At 41.7% G+C, this 17,828-nt stretch overlaps 1 protein-coding gene across 5 annotated transcripts in view; it reads right to left on the bottom strand.

Annotated features, from left to right (window-relative positions):
- SLC41A2 (solute carrier family 41 member 2) overlaps positions 1–15,130 on the bottom strand; it is a 152,566-nt gene extending 137,436 nt beyond the window's left edge. The window contains exon 1 of one of the 5 annotated variants that reach the window (XM_039472029.2): positions 15,041–15,130. The gene's annotated coding sequence lies outside the window, so the exon portion shown is untranslated. The other 4 variants (XM_039472028.2, XM_039472025.2, XM_039472026.2 and 1 more) reach the window with 4 other exon arrangements.
- Between the last annotated feature and the right edge of the window lie 2,698 nt (positions 15,131–17,828).

Here is a 17,828-nt window from a genome sequence, read left to right as displayed (position 1 = left end):
CAGAACTTTGGGAGGCTGAGGCAGGTGGATTGCTTGAGCCCAGGAGTTTGAGATCAGCCTGAGCAATGTGCCAGAAACCCATCTCTACAAAAACACAAAACTTAGCCGGGCATGATGGCACATTCCTGTGGTCTCAGCTACTTCAGAGACTGAGGAGGGAGGATCACTTGAGCCTGGGAAGTCGAAGCTGTAGTGAGCCATGATTGTGTCACCACACTCCAGCCTGGGCTATAGAGTGAGATCTTGTCACCAAAAAAAAAGAAAAAAAAAATTGACATGTTAAATTCATTGATTTCCTGCAAACTATTTGAGAGAAGGTGCTCATCACTCAGCACCTTCTCCCCTATATATAGTCATAGAACATTTATTTAGAAATTATAGCTATAGAAGGCCTTGCTACTAAAACTAGTATTTTTGCTTTTCTTCAAAATAAATATTGAGCCAGCTTATAGAAGTGAGAGAAAAAAAGAAAAAGAAAAAAAATTGAGCCAGCTTTTTTTTTTTTTTAACTTCAGCAGTGAGAAAACTTACAGCTACATCTGAAACTCAAATTTTATATTCAGTTTACTCATCTAATGTTATACTCCTGGTTTTATTTTACCTGACACTCTGTAAGTTGTAGTATTTATGTTTCATTCTTACGTACTTTACCTTATCACACAGAGTCAGCTTATAAAAAATACCTACAAGAAATAGTGATTTCCTTGGCACTTATAAATCTGAAATAGCTAAATTTAGAAACTAAATAACTGCAGTTCATTAGCATTTCAAATGAGCAGAAATTGTTATTCAGGATTCATATAAAAGTATACTTCCACACTTCACCCTTAACACATTTTTATCCTCTCAGAGTTCGATTTTTAGAATGCAAAACCTACTCGGAACCAAATGAAAATATACACTTGACTCTTTTAAATCAAACTGATAGTTAAAAGCTTTCAGAATTTTAAGGTACAGAAAAGATGGCAATGGGTCCAAGTTTAAAAGGAAAAAAAAAAAAGCAAAAGCCTTTTTAAGAGAAGAGAAAGAAAGAAAAGGAGCCAATGTATCAATGTTTAGAAGAAAAACAAAATTCTCTTTTCAAGTAAAAGGAAAAAAAGTATTTGCCATTGGTAAGGCTATCCTTTTTATTCTACAATTTTAGTCCACGAATCTCTCATAATTTGTATGGCTATCAAATAACAAATATTTACTTGGAGCACTCATCCACAAGCCCTTCTCTTTTCCCTGTCCCCAGAGAGAAGCAGCACTCTACCCTGAGCTGGCGGGACTGAGGCACATTACCCCCCGTCAGATGATGAGGTGGCAGTGCAGGACAGCCTCCACACCAAGGTCTTCCTTAGCTGGTGGCCTAACATCACCTTCCCTCACCAGGATACCTTCGTAATGGCACCACCCAGGGGATGAAGCTAATCTTCTACCTTCCCCAAACTGCACTTTCTGTAAATCAGTTCGAGTGTGCCAACTCATCAGAACAGACTAAACTGAGATTAGTAAATCACAGGTACACAGTATCATGTTACTCAATTATCTTGGCATCAAATTTAAACAATGACCTAACTCTGAGTTCTTTACTCACTGCAATCAAGTCTCTTTTCTACCCTTTGGTCAGGGCTGAGCACTATTTTATTCAAATACCAGTTTGTCTGTTTGTTTTCAAAAGAACTCTTCTGGAGGGTTCTAAGCCCAACTTGAAATTTAACTAAAACTACTCTCAAAACCATCCCAAAGGCCAATTTAGCTGTCATATAGTGGTCTTTGCTCAAAAAATTCCCAACTACTTTGGGAGGCTGAGGCAGGACAATTGCTCGATCCTGGGAGGTGGAGGTTGCAGTGAGCTGAGATGGCACCAGTGCATTCCAGCCTGGGCAACAGAATGAGACCCTGTCTCAAAAAAAAAAAAAAAAAATTCCCAACTACCCGTCTTTCCCGGATTATTTTAAAGTGTGTTTCTAATATCCACTGGCATAGAGTTCTCTTTTATTGTTTTTATCTTTTTCATAAAAGTAGTATGTATTCAATGGAAAAAAAAAAAAAAAGATAAACAAGAACGGTTTATCCTGAAAATCCACCATCCAGAGATAGTCATTGATGACATATTGGTTAAGTATAAATTTACTATATTTTTTCCAAATACATGTTTAAAACAAAAATCAGCTCTTATTGGACACATTTCCGCTTTTTTCGTTTCATAACATATCCATAAAATTTTCTTAATATTATGCTACAGTTATCTTTAAATAAAAGGCAACAGCCTTCATTCAATTAATACATCCTAAATACTTTCAGACAATTCAGAATTCTGCTGTATTCCATTATTTCACAGCCATGACTCACTTATATCTTATATTGGTTACATGATTGTGAATAAATAACTACAACCCATCAACCTCCAACTTGAAGCCAAGTTACCAAGTCCACGGTATATCTCCCCTTCAAACCATCACATATAATTCAAAATTAAAATAATGACAAACAAAACGAGTATCAGAGTCACAAAAAGGTATGATATTTTCACCATTACTTCATTGTTTTTAAAAAATTATAAAACATTAAATTTTTTTTTATCTCTCTTGGTGACCCTTTCTAGTGTTCAAACATTTTTTGATTGCATATTAAGCATTGTTCCCAGGGATTGAGAAAGGAATAGATTTTTTTTGTTCTAAGAAGTAGCATAAGAGTTTTAAATTCAGGCTATAAAATCCATACACAATCAAAATCCCATATCTGAGTTTACAGATTTCAATCAGGTACTTTTTTTTTTTTTTTTTTTTTTTTTTTTGTAGAGACATGGTCTCACTGTGTTGCCCAGGATAAACAGGATGAGGGACACTGGTGTGATCCTGGCTCACTTTTTCCTTGAACTCCTGGACTCAAGCGATCATCCCACCTCAGCCTCCCTAGCAGCTGGAACTACAGGTGCATGCCACCATACCAAGCTCATTTTTAAAAATGTTTTGTGAAGACAGAATTTAACTACATTGCTCAGGTTGGTTTTGAACTCCTGGCCACAGGCTATCTTTCCACCTTGGCCTCCCACAGTGCTGGGTTTACAGGTGTGAGCCACCACACCTGATCCAGGCACATTTTTAAAAGGAGAATACTAATTACTTATTCAAAGTTGTATTATTCATGTGGAATCTTTATGAAAAGTACTTTATCCTATGTTTGAAATTGTACAAAGCTTACTGAAATGCTTGCAATGCTTTCATTCGATGAAATGACATGACTTGTATTGAGTGATTTTTATGGGGAAATTTCAAGTGACTTATTTGTCAAATCTTCACATTTCAAATAAGAAAGACAATCTGCCTCCAAAAATTAACTGTCAAGAAGTGTCAACACACTAATGATAATGAGCGCAGTTAAGAGCTGGGGCTTCAGAGTCAAACTGGCTTACATCGTGACTTTCACTGTGGGACCTATGCCTCTATACCTCAGTTTTCTCATGTAAATACATCTCCTTCACTGGTTTATTGTGAGGATTAAATGACTTAATACATACAACGTGCTTTGAACAGACTTCAATAAATGTTAGCTAATATTATCATCATTCATCACTATTACACATTTTTATAAAAGACTCAAAACCTAACTTCCCACCTCTTTCTTCTCTTATCACTAAATATGTTATGTCACACAATCACAAAAATGTTGTACATTGCTGTACATTGCCAGCTTTTATTTTTTAATTTTTTTTTCTTTTTTGAGACAGTTTCGCTCTGTCGCTGAGGCTGGAGTGCAGTGGTACAATCTCAGGTGGTTCATTGCAACCTCCACCTCCTGGGTGGAACAATCAAGCAATTCTTCTGCTTCAGCCTCCTGATAGCGGGGACTATAAGCACATGTCAACAAGCTTGGCTAATTTTTGTATTTTTAGTCTAGAAATACAAATTTCTTGGCTAATTTCACCATGTTGGCCAAGCTGGTCTCAAACTCCTGACCTCAAGTGATCCACTCGCCTCAGCTTCCCAAAGCTGGGATTACAGGCATGAGCCACCACATCCAACCACTGGCTCTTAATTTTAAGATGAACTGTTTTGTTCAAATTTATAAATTGTTTTGAACAATTAGAACAAATTTTTTTGTTCTAATCTATAAAAAAATCAACTGGATTTTAATATTTATATTTTATATAACTTATCCTATTTTTCACTAAATTAAATTGCCAGTATATTTTTAAAATTATATATATGCACTGACCGATATGAATACATACTAAACAGTACATATATATACATATATATATACACCAAAAAGTTAAGTCTTCACAGAACCACAATGTTTTAAAAGGAAAAAAAGACAATGAAAGTTGGACTAGGAACTAGTCCTAATACTGTTTTTTAATTTAAGTATCATATCTCATATGTATTTTAAATTATAAAAGACATCTAAATAACATTTTTATAATTTACAAATAAACCAGATTATCTTAAATCTTATGCTAATGAACTAAGTCTACTCAACCAGAACTCATGAAAGCATTAGAATCCACCATGGTTTGCCTGGGGTCATTTTGGAACTCCACTAATCTAGAAATGTCACAACAGAGTTTTCCGACTTTTCCTGGAAATAATTAAAATTGTTACTATGGAAATTCTTTATTGTTTCTTATCTAAAAGACAGGTGACAATAGCAGATATAATGAAGAAAATAGCAGCTGAGCTTTTGGGATGCAGGGATCCCTAATAATTTTGCTTTCTTTGTTTTGTTTTGTTTTTTTCTTGAGACAGAGTTTTGCTCTTGTTGCCCAGAATGGAGTGCAGTGGCGCAATCTTGGCTCACTGCAACCTCTGCCTCCCAGGTTCAAGTGATTCTCCTGCCTCAGCCTCCCAAGTAGCTGGGATTACAGGCATGCACCACCACAGCCAGCTAATTTTGTATTTATAGTGGAGACGGGGTTTCGCCATGCTGGCCAGACTGGTTTCAAACTCCTGACCTCAGGTGATCCACCCACCTCGGCCTCCCAAAATGCTGGGATTACACGCATGAGCCACCACACCCGGCCTCTTTGTCATATTTATAAGAGTAGCCTTCATTAAGTTCATTGGATAATGATTTTAAAAAGTTTATTTCTCCAGGAAGTAAGTCCTTTGGCCTAATTTGCTTCCTACATCATTTATACTTACCAGGAATATGAATAGCTTATCAAAATGACACCCTCAGACTAAAAAAAACATTGCTCCAAAGAACTAAAGTCTAATCAATAAGTCCTCCAAAAGACATAAAAACTTAAACCTAAAGGAAAGGAGATCACCCACTCTATCTACATCAATACTATGTAAAGCAAAAAGAATTGCTTCCTCTTATATATATTGACTTCATTTTATCTTTTGTAAAAAACCTAGAAGATAGGTATGTTCATCCTTCACAGATTAGAAAATTGCATCTCAGAGAGGTTAATATGCCCAAAGTTACGACGTTAGTATGATAAAGACACAATACTTGAGTTGGTCACTTTCTGACTAACCAGTTAATGGTAAGGAAGCCACTGCAGACATTTCTCTATGTTATAATCCTCTGGCACCAGTGTACACAGCCATGGGCACGAGAATGATAGAACCAAGGTCCTTCCAGTGTCCCCTCTCAGCTCCTTTCATGCCCAACACTGGAACCCCGTAAACTGGATTCAAGTTATTTTTGAACACAGTTATAGCTCAAGAATGCAAACAGCTCCTTCCCAGGTCTGACCTCTCTGATTCATAGGTGAACCATTTCTACACTGTCTTCTGTTACTCAATTAATAAATGAACAAATATTTTCAGAAGACCCAGAAATGTAATCATATCATAAATTGCCTTGTTTATAAGTACCAATATAAAACAGTGTGGAAGAAATAACAGACCACTGATAACTTTAGTACCTGCTCCTGGAATGCTCTTACTTTATGACACATTATGTCACTTATATAAACGATGATCATCCTTTACTAGTCTATAAGCTCTTGCCACAAAATTCTGCATATAACCCACACAGTATTAGACAAAATGTAAGTGTTCACCAACTACAAGTTGAAAGTAGGAATGAATAAAATAATGGTGCACTGAACCTTTTTTTTTTTTTTTTGAGACAGAGTTTTGCTCTTGTTGCCCAGGCTAGAGTGCAATGGTGTGATCTGGGTTCAGTAGAACCTCCACCTCCCGGGTTCGTGAGACCTTATGGTTTGATAAGGGGCTCTCTCCACTTTGCTCCTCACACTTCTCTGTCTCCTGTTGCCATGTGAAGAAGGTCCTTGCTTCCCCTTCGCCTTCCACCATGACTGTAAGTTTCCTGAGGCCTCCCCAGCCATGTGGAACTGTGAGCCAATTAAACCTCTTTCCTTTATAAATTAAGCGGTTTGGGGTATTTCTTTATAGCACTGTGAGAATGGACTAACACATTCTCACTACTTTTCCCAGGCTGGTCATGACCTCCTGAACTCAAGCCATCCTCCCACCTCAGCCTCCTCAGGTAGTTGGGACTACAGGCACTATGGCTGGCTAAGCCTTTTATTTTTAATGCAGAAGAACCCTTGATTTAAATTAAATGCTATGTGAAATCCCAGTATATAAAACAGTTTTGTAAAAGCAAAGCAGTACCTGTTGAAGCACCCTGGTTTCCACCTGCTGGATCCCCATATTACCCAAATTGAGAAGACCCTGAAACTCCTCCTCACAGTTTAAAAACCCCTGGGTTAGAAAAAGATTTGGAAGGCAAATAACAAAGTGCTGAAAGCATTTACCTCTAAAGAACTGGGTATGCCTAGATAGAGGTGGCTGAGGGAGGGGCAGGCAACAGTAAAAAGCAAGATTGAAATACCATTTCCACTTTTTTTGATTCTACATATTTTTATGTGAAATGAACTTCTATTTAAGTTGAGTACTTTTTACTTGTATATTTAAAAATTAACAGAAAGAAAAAATATTTTTAATGGTTAATGTAAGGCTGGTTGCCTCCCCAGGAGGCCGGGCACACCCACCTCTGCACCGGGCACCAGACTCTGCACTCAGCACCTAGCTCTGCCGCATGGCTCCCCTGGAAGGCTCCTGCTAATGCAACCCTGGCAGGCTCTCGCACTGGAAAACCCGCCCAACAACCCGCCAACCAATAGCGGCCTGCCCCATCTCAATCCCACTCCCCTGGACCCAATCAGAGCATCCAGCAGTTGCTCATTCCTCTTAGCCATAAAAACCCCATCCCCCAGGAAGTCAGCGAGACTTCTCTGGCCCCTTTCCCTGGGACCATAGAACCTGGCCAGGGAGCTGAATAAATTGGCATTTAATTTTTTTATACTAGCCTCAGTTTCCGCATTTTAAACTCCGCAATGACCCTTACAGTTAAACTTTTTCAAATGGATTGACAAATTTTTGTAAATAATTTCCCTACAGCAGGACATTATCTTGGCTAAATTACATTGCAATGAAAATGAGTATCTCTGTGCATAATCCTTTCCCATATTTAGAGCTATTTCCTTAGGAAAAATTTGTACAAGTTAACAGTTTCCATTTAGTTCTACAATGTACTGCTTAAAATAAGACTCTGTGGGATATAAAAAGATAAAATTCTCTGAGTGCTTTTTAAAAGCCATCCCATATTAGCAAAATTTGATTTTAGCACTCTAGTTAAGATACATAAACCCTAACTGAAAAACTAATGAGCAAAATTTTCACAAGTCAAAAATTTACTAAGATAAATTTGAATCGGAACTGAAATCTCCTTACCTTTCATGAATTTTTCTTAACTTCTTTTGCCACGTACCAGAACCAAACACTGAAATAATTTTTCCTTCATGGTTGGGTTTCACAGTTTAATTCTGTGAAGTCATAATACTATGATAGTAGAATCATTCTCTGCCAACCAACTGACATCATTAAATTCTTATTTGTAAATTCTTTAGGGTATATGGATGTTCTGCTTTCATTTGTTAGAACAAAATCTATTTTCTGTTGACTCTTCATTAAACTCATATGATTGATATATTTTAACTCATTTAGGTTGGTGCAAAAGTAATTGCAGTTTTTGTCACTTTTAATTGCAAAAGCTGCAATTACTTTTGCACCAACCTCATAATTTATTCCTTTTGTCCTCAGCCATTTTTCTAAAACTGCCTTTGGGTGAGTGCTAAGAGAATGTCTCTAAGTTCAAACAAAACAGAAATGATGGCCAGGTGCGGTGGCTCAAGCCTGTACTCCCAGCACTTTGGGAGGCCGAGGCAGGTGGATCACGAGGTTGAGAGATTGAGACCATCCTGGGCAACATGGTGAAACCCTGTCTCTACTAAAGATACGAAAAATCAGCTGGGCATGGTGGCACGTGCCTGTAATCCCAGCTACTCAGGAGGCTGAGGCAGGAGAATTTCTTGAACCCAGGAGGCGGAGGTTGCGGTGAGCCGAGATCACGCCATTGTACTCCAGCCTGGGTAACAAGAGCAAAACTCCATCTCCAAAAAAAAAAAAAAAAAAAAAGAAAAGAAAAGAAAAAGAAAGAAATAGATTGGAAGGAGGTTTTGTTTTGAAATACCTGTAATGCTAAGCCAATGAATTTGAAGCTTACATTTGAGTTAAGAAAGATTAGGTACCCAAAGAGATCTTTTTGTGAAGATCTCTAATCAGGCCCTGATTAGAACTTTTCAATGGTTTGTCATTTCCTCTAAGATAAATCCAAATGCTTTAATAAGGTTAACTAAATCCTGCATAAACACCCCTACTTAACTCTATAATCCAGTAAGTATCTAAGAGTGACACACTCTTATTTTAATTGTATTTCTTTGTAAAAACAAAACAAAACGAAACAAAACATGGGAGTCACTAACTTGCTTTCACAATCTACTAGTACCTGCAGTTAAAAAACAAATGTGACTTTAGTGTACCACATTCTCACACCTATTGGCCTTTCCACATGTTCCTTTTGCCCAAAACACTTTTGCTCAACCTCACTCTTCCCTTTTACCTAACTACTTCCTACTCAACTTAAGATCTCAGCTCTTAAACATCATGTCTCTGGCCCTCATAGATAAGGTCCCCCCTCTTCTGTGGTTCCAAAGCACTCTACACTTAACTTTATTAGCTTATTATGCTTTATTGTAACGGTACTTGTACTAATTTTTTTTCTAGGTTGTAAACTCCTAGAGCAAGGACCCATTCTTGTTTGCCACTCAATCCCAAAGCCTAGCCCAGTGCCTGTTACGTATCAAGACATTCCATAAATATTTAACCAGTACTGGTAAAACAAAGAAATAGACTTGAATAAGACATATATTTAATCACACACAAAAAAGATCATTCAAAAGTTTCTAAGAGATTCAGTCATTTCCAAGGAAAGTATATAGTCAGTTCATTTTTATACTGTATATGGTGAATTAGTTCCTAGGCTAACCTACAAAACACTATTTATTACCCACAACACACTTAACTATGAGACAATGGCTGTTTACGTTTTTCTCTGCAATGACAACAGAACTTTCACTCCTCTAAGTAGGAGAAAACAAGATTAAAAGAACGCTTTCCTTTCTCTCTACCCCCATCACTAGTTCCTCCCACAGGAACCAGGAACCAGGAAGGTGACTTACCTAATTGCTAGGATAGGTATAAAGGTCAACGTTTCAGACAGGCTCCACCCCTGAGCTCTCACTGGCTCTCTTGGACTTGCTATGCCCTCAAGGAGAGAAAGTTTTCCTTTCCATTCTAACTACTACAAGATAAGCTCCTTAGGACAGGACTTTCCCTTCCATTTCCTGGTGCTACAGTTTTATCTGGGTAGGTTAGTTAAGAAAGAACAGTAAGCATGGGTCTAAGCTCAGTTCCCCAATCCAGCTTTATCAGAAGTGAAAATTACGCTATTATTTTAATAGTACTGAAATCTTCATCTGGTTTGAGCCTGATCTCAATCCCACTAGAATCTGGAGAGAGAAGGGGTATGTAACTAGCACACTTGAAAGCTTCAACATGAACAACAGTAATTCCAGTCTGATGTCTGGGTCCTAGGAGAACAGTTAGTATGGAGGAGTAAGGTGGGGCAAAAGGGAAAAGGGATCAAATGAAGGAAAAGGTTTTCCACTTTTCCTATTTAGGTATTTTTCTTGCGCAAAAATGTTGAAATAAGTCGAATCTGTCTTTATATCCTACAACCTTTCCTTCAAAATTGTTTCATTCTTGCTTTTCTTTCCTCATCTTTCAGATCCCTCATGCTATCTACAGCTTTCCATTTTTAAGATCCTCACTTTTAGAAATAGGGCAAATTTTGCCCAAACTTCCAAAGTGTTCCACGATCGCATAATACTTACATCTCAAGTCAAAACTCCCACTTCCTTAGTGTAGCTAACCAAGAAGAAAGCAATCTGATTAAATCCATTCACATTAAAATAGAATAACTGACAGTTCTAGTCATTTCCATCTAAATATTTCTGTATTTGTTATTTTTAAGCCAAATAAATCTAACTACGGTACTTTCAGAGAGAAGATAAGGGGTCCCTACCCTCATCTACTATAAAGGAAACGGGTCAGCTGTGACCATCACTTCCGAGGGATCGTATCTCCATAGCTGTTCCCAATTGTCACTGCCCTCTACTTTCAGTCCTTCCCAATAAGCGCGAGTAAAAACTCCAGGGACAGAGAAGGACAATTTGGGAAAACATCTGTAGTGGCAAGATATTTGTACATCCATTAGGTTAACAATTAATATTAGGTTAGATAGTTTACGTTTTCAATATGTTTGAATTTGATAATAGTTTCATTAGTTAAAACAAAGTGGAAACACATACTTGGGTTATAAACCTGAAATTACCAGCCTCATTCTTCTAAATAAAGACAGAGGCATAAAAGGGTTAACTCATATATCCATGGTTTTGTAATGTACAGGTTGAAGACCAGAGTCAGGCTGTGCTTCATGTGCTTTTTATCAATTGCTTATCTATTATTTCCATTTGGAAACGTTTACTGTTATTTTCTATAACATTTTGTAAATTGGGTAGTATACTTTTAAACAATGACAGATTATTTTCTTGACGAAACTTCAGTCAGGCTTCTGAACCTTCTCCTGGGCTCATCTGCACTTCCTTGTAAAATGTAGTTTTATCAAAGAATCTTGCTGAGTCAGTTTAGCAAGAGCCCCTGACTCTTGGCCCTCGATTTTTTTTTTTTAATTGAGATGGAGTTTTGCTCTGTTGCCCCAGACTAGAGTGTAGTGGCGTGATCTTGGCTCACTGCAACCTATGCCACTTCCTGGGTTCAAGCAATTCTGCCTCAGCCTCTCGAGTAGCTGGGATTACAGGCACCCATCACCACACCCAGCTAATTTTTCTATTTTTAGTAGAGACAGGGTTTCGCCATGTCAGCCAGGCTGGTCTCCAACTCCTGACTTCAGGTGATCTGCCTGCCTCGGCCTCCCAAAGTGCTGGGATTACAGGTGTGAGCCACCACACCCGGCTGGTCCTCGATTATTGATTACCTTCACTACCTGATTACCCTCACCATCTGATTACCATCACAATCTGATGAGATTCCTCATCTTCCACTGTCCCCAGGTGCTGTTTGAACACTCTGGCCTGTCTTCAGCAAGAATCCTGTTAGGTTGGTTTGGTCTGACTACCCATTGCCACCGATGTTTCCTCTCTCTCTTTTTTTAAAAAAAGACAGTCTTGCTCTATCACCAGGCTGGAGTGCAGTGGCGCGTTCTCGGCTCACTGCAACCTTCGATTCCCTGATTCAAGTGATTCTCCTGCCTCAGCCTCCTGGGTAGCTGAGATTACCCACCACCATGGGCACACACCACCATGCCCAGCTAATTTTTTGTATTTTTAGTAGCGAAGGGGTTTCACCATGCTGGCCAGGATGGTTTTGATTTCCCAACCTCGTGATTCACCCACCTCGGCCTCCCAAAGTGCTGGGATTACAGGCATGAACCACCACCACGGCTGATATTTCCTCTCAGTACTTTTCTGTCCACTGACCATGACCCTGCTCCTTGGCTATAAATTCCCATTTGCCCAAGCCGTTTTCAGAATTGAGCCTAGTCTTCCTCCCACACTGCAAAATCCCATTCCACAGTCCCTTACGTACCACAGTGGTCCTGAGTAGTCTTCTTTACCATGCTTTAACATATATCATTGAATAACTTTTTTCTTTAACAACAATCATATTAGATCAGTTGAAAAACGGGCTTGAATTCCTGGAAGGAAACATCAGGGCTTTTTGGTGTTTTTTTGCTATAAAAGATCTGATGCTGAATTTGTGTGCACTCAGAAATTAACCATGAAATAAGCACAGCAGCATTCATTTAGCTGTAAGTGGCTCTTAACTTCAGTGCCATCAAAAATATTTACCACCCACACATGAACATAATTGTAATAAAAACTACACTGCACAAACTTAACAAGATTCTCCACTTTACTGAGAAGTTAAACATATAAAATTTTGAGTAATTTATGCTTGCCATGTATTATTAGTTTGTTTAGCTGGCCACCAATATAAATTATTTGTAATTAAAGTGATAACTGGGATTTTTAAATTGAGCATAGAATATACGAAAATATCAACTAAGGGTGGTCTCTCTTGACTCCAGTCAGAAACATGCCTTCTATAGCTTTGCTCAAAATACCAGGGCAGTAAATGTAAAGGGGCATTCAGATGTCCAAGAATTAACAGGCAGGGTATTCTTAAAGACTGAAGTGGCACTTATTCAACATTTACCCAAGAATAAGCATTAAGTTTTTCGATATCAGATTGGTTGGATTTTTTCAAGTCAGTGCCAGTATCCAAACCTGTTAATCGAATTTTTTGTCCACAAACGAACAATAAAACTGAATAAAAAGCCAAGCAACCCAGGCTGGCCATGGTGGCTCACACCTGTAATCCCAGCACTTTGAGAAGCTAAGGTGGGCGGATTACTTGAAGTCAGGAGTTCGAGACCAGCCTGGCCAATAAGGTGAAACCACGACTCTACCAAAAATACACAAATTAGCCCAGCATGGTGGCACACACCTGTGGTCCCAGCTACTCAGGAGGCTGAGGGAGAAGAATCGCTTAAACCCGGGAGGTAGCGGTTGCAGTGAGCCAAGATTGCACCACTGCAATCCAGCCTGGACGACAGACTGAGAGTCAATCTCCAAAATAAATAAATAAAGCAAGCCAAGCAACCCAATTAAAATATGGGTAAAGGATAGGAACAGACATTTTCTCCAAAGAAAATGTATGAATGGCCAGTAAGCACATGAAAAGATGCTTAGCATCCCCAGCCATTAGAGAAATTTAAATCAAAACCACAAAGAAATTCCATTCCACACTCACTAGGATGGCTACAATAAAAAATCACCAGTAAAAAGTAACAAGCGTTGGGGAAGATGTGAAGAAATTGGAACCCTCACACACTGCTTGGTGGGAACGTAAAATGGTACAGCTGCTTTGCTTGGCAGTTCCTCAAAAAGTTAAACACAGCAATTGCCCTCTTAGGTATATCCAAGAGTGTTTAAAACACGTGTCCACAAAAACTTGTACACAATGTGCATAGCAGCATTATACACAATGGCCAAAAATTGGAAAAACCCAATGTCCATTAACTAAATAGATAAACAAATGTGGTACTGTGATACACTTATTCAACAATATTAATATGCTATAAAAAGTAAAGTACTGATACATACTACAACATGAATGAATCTTGAAAACATTATGGTATGCGAAAGACGCCAGACATAAAAAGCCATATATTGTACCCTTCCATTTAAATGAGATTTCCACAATAGGCAAATCCATAGAAACAGAAAGTAGATTAGCGGTGGCTAGGGGGGTGGGGTCAAGGGGAAATGAGGAGTGACTATCAAGAGAGACATGGTTTCTTTTGGGGATGATGATCTGGATAGTGACCATATTTGCAAAACTTTGTGAATACATTAAAATCCACACTTCAGAAGAATGAGTTTTATGGCACGTGATGTATATCTCAATTTAAAAATTGTCCACTACAAAAAAAGATGACATATACACGTAATATACATATCAATGTATGTCAGTAACACATAAATATGTGTCATCTCTATAAATGAGCATTTGGGCTTCTAAAATTGAGATATACTCCGTATATATAAAGAAGAATGAAAGAACAGGGTGACCGGGCACTTGTCGAGCCCTGAACAGGCATCTGGGGTGTGCCGGAGCGAGCCTGGCAGCATCTCCATCCCCGCTCACCTTCACCCGTCACTCAGCCACCACCTGCCGCCTGTCCCTACCTTGGGCGCCCGAGACCAAGGAGCAGCTCGTCCCGCGGAGCAGCTTCCCCTCTGCCAGAGATGGGGCAGGCGCGGGGGCCTGGGCTCGGGCGCTGCCCGGCAGCCCGGAGAGGGACCCGCCGAGGTCACAGCGGCTCGCGGGTGAACGCCCCCACCCCTCCCGGCGCCCCCACCCCTACGGCGCCCCCACCCCTCCCGGCGCCCCCACCCCTCCCCGCGCCGCGGGTTTCCAAGCCAGGCCTCTCGGCCCCACCTCCCTCCTGCACCTGGGATGCGCCCGAACACGGCGCTCCACGCCGAAGCCGAGACTTCCCCGCCAGGATCACCTGTCCCGAAGCGCGGCAGCGGCCGGTATGAGGCGAGGGGTCCCCGTCTCCCCAGACCGGACAGAGGCACCGGGACGGGGGACTGAACGGGCATTCACCTCGTCCCCGGGCACCGGCGGTGACGGGGAAGACAGCGGCTCCCAGCCCGCGGCTCCTTCCTGCTCGTGCGCCTCCTCGCGCGGCGGCGGCCCGGAGCTGACAGCCCGGCAGCAGGCGCCCGCGGCCCCCTGGCTCCCGGCTGCCCCGCCCCGCCCCCGCACGGCAGTCCGGCGCACGCGCAGCCGCGCCGCCGCCGGGGAAACCCGGGCCTGATGATGTGGCCGGCGGGGCGACGACCCGGAGCTACAGCACCGCCCCGCCCGGACCCCGGGCCGCGCCCTAGCAGATGGCTGCGGGGAACGGGGTCGCTGGACGACGGCGAGGGGCAGTTTTCGGGGGAGCCTGTCCAGGAGACAAGGGCTGCGGCCTCCTTAGACAGCCCTCCTCCCCAGCAGCCCACGCACGCCCACTTCACCTGCTGCGCCAAGGTCCGAAGCCCGGAATCCGTGACTCATGATTTCTCTTCTCAGACCAGCTGCCTCTTTTTGTCTGAGGTCGCGTTTCTTGCAGACTGGGGTTAACACCCAAGCACGTGCCTTTCGGCCCAGCGGCTCACTGTGGGCGGTGCAGGAGCCGAGGTCCAAGGGAGAAGGGCAAGGACCACCACCGAGGGCGTGAGGCTTAGGGCACCCGGATAGCACCCTCCCAGTGCTAAGCAGGTGTAGGCACCAAGCGCACGGGGCGCCGAGGAGTTGGCTGGGGTGCCAGGCTTTTCAAGTTTGCCCACACTTGCTTTTAAACCTAGATTAAACTGATCCAAAGTCTGCATGTAAATCAGAGCTCATTTATTTTAAGGGGGGGGAAAAAAAAAAAAACTATTGGCCCGGAGCTGTAGCTCATGCCTGTCTGTAATCCCAGCACTTTGGGAGGTCGGGGCATGCAGATCACAAGGTCAGGAGTTCAAGACCAGCCTGACCAACATGGTGAAACCAACTAAAAATTAAAAAAAAAAAAAAAAAATTTAGCTGGACGTGGTGGCACGCACCTGTAATTCCTGCCACTCAGGAGGCTGAGGCAGGAGAATCGCTTGAACCCGGGAGGCGGAGGTTGTGGTGGGCGGAGATCTCGCCACTGCACTCCAGCCTGGGTGACAAAGTGAGACTCCGTCTCAAAAAAAAAAAAAAAAAAAAAAACCCTATTTATTGAGCATCTGCTGTGTATGATTCGGGGAATGAGACACACCCCAGGGATACTCCAGTGGAAAAAAGAAAGGTGTTGGTCCGGTGAAGACTGTTACTTTAAAAATTACACACCTAATGTCAGACTTAGTGGCTCATTCCTGTAACCTCAACACCTCAGGAGAACCAGGCAAGAGGATCGCCTGAGGCCAGGAATTTGAGACCAACCTGGGCAAACACAGAGAGAGTGAGACCTGGAGTAGCTAGGAGACTGAGGTGGGAAAATCGCCTGGGCCCAGAAGTTCAAGGCTGCAGGGAACTATGATCGCATCACTGCACTCCAGTCTGGGCCACAGAAGGAAACCTTGTCGCTAAAACAACAACTGAAAATTACACAGCTAATGATAACTCTTTTTCTCAAATCAAAGCTTCCGTCAAGTCCAAGCCACACCAGTGATTTCGTAGCAGCTTTTCTCTTGCTGAAGGACACCAGCATACATTTATCCAGTTTTGTTTTGTTTTGTTTTTCCTTATGCTTTGCAATCAGACTTTGAGCTTTAACCGTCACCTTCAGGGTGAACAGTGCTTCAGTATCACTCCTGGCCATCTGCAGTAATGCTTTTTATAATAGCTCATCCTGGTGTTCTTCATCACCTAATAAAGTATAATTGCAAGGAATATGGAAAAGCAATGTTTTGACTGCATTTCCAGCTGGTTTTTGTTCTAGTTGATTTTTGAATTACAGATCACTAGAAAGTAAGTAGCTGCTCTTGAAAGCTTGGCAGAAATTCCAGCCAATAGGTGTTCCTCCCCTGAGCATGTAATCTTTCAAGATTTCTACACAAAGCATATATATATAGAAGCCAGCCTCTCTTGGTTTTAAAAAATCTACCACCATTTTTTTCTGGTGGTTTCTACTGCCCTTCAGAGCATTACATGGCATGTGACAGGCAACTTTCTACTTATATTCTTCATGCAGTACCGCAAAGTACTGTGTACTTTGGAGATACGTTAAGCTTCAAGTGGGAATCCAAATTTAAATCAAGTTTCAGCCCTGAACGTAACTCACATTGGAATCAGGTGAGGAAATGCCCCCTTGTGAAAAGCGAAATCCTAATGGGTGCAGACAACAATGATCACGTTTCTACTTCATCTCCCATCTGACAGCTGGCAACTTCTAATGTGAAGCAAGTGGCTCAGAATTGAGGCTGTGTAGTAATGCTGTTGTGATTGCTGGAAAAAAGCCTGAGAGTTATGAGAGTGTGTAACAAAGGAGCCTGTCTGTGTTAGGGGGTAAGAAAGATCTCCTTGAGGAAGTGACATTTAATCTCAGCCTAGAAAAACAAGGAGTTAGGGCAGGCAACAGAGAGAAGGGGGCGGGGTGAGCGGCGTATTTAGCTGTGGAAACTGCAGTTTTGAAAGCCCTTTGGTAGGGAGGGGCTCTGCCTGTGAAGGCTTTGGGAAAAGGCCACTCCACTGTGCTTAGACTGAGAGAGCTACCTGGGAAGGAGAGGTGGGCAGGCCCTTGAGGGTCAGGTTGGAGACTTTGGACTTAATCTGAAAGACAAAAAAAAAGCCAGTGAAGAGTTGAAAAGGGCCCATCTGGACATGAAAAGTTGCATTTGGGGCCGGGCACGATGGCTCAAGCCTGTAATCCCAGCACTTTGGGAGGCCGAGGCGGGTGGATCACGAGGTCAAGAGATCGAGACCATCCTGGTCAACATGGTGAAACCCCGTCTCTACTAAAAAAACAAAAAATACAAAAAATTAGCTGGGCATGGTGGCACGTGCCTGTAATCCCAGCTACTCAGGAGGCTGAGGCAGGAGAATTACTTGAACCCAGGAGGTGGAGGTTGCAGTGAGCCGAGATCGCGCCATTGCACTCCAGCCTGGGTAACAAGAGTGAAACTCCGTCTAAAAAAAAAAGAAAGAAAAGTTGCATTTGTAAAAGATGATCCTGGACGCAGTGGCTCATACCTGTAATCCTGGCACGTTGGAAGGCTGAGGTGAGAGGATCTCTTGAGGCCAGTAGTTCGAGACCAGCCTGGGCAACATTGCAAGACCCCACCGACCCACCCACCATCT

The sequence above is a fragment of the Saimiri boliviensis genome, chromosome 7 (genome assembly GCF_048565385.1).
Source record: "Saimiri boliviensis isolate mSaiBol1 chromosome 7, mSaiBol1.pri, whole genome shotgun sequence".
Taxonomy (NCBI): domain Eukaryota; kingdom Metazoa; phylum Chordata; class Mammalia; order Primates; family Cebidae; genus Saimiri; species Saimiri boliviensis.
This window is presented reverse-complemented; position numbering and strand designations above follow the sequence as displayed.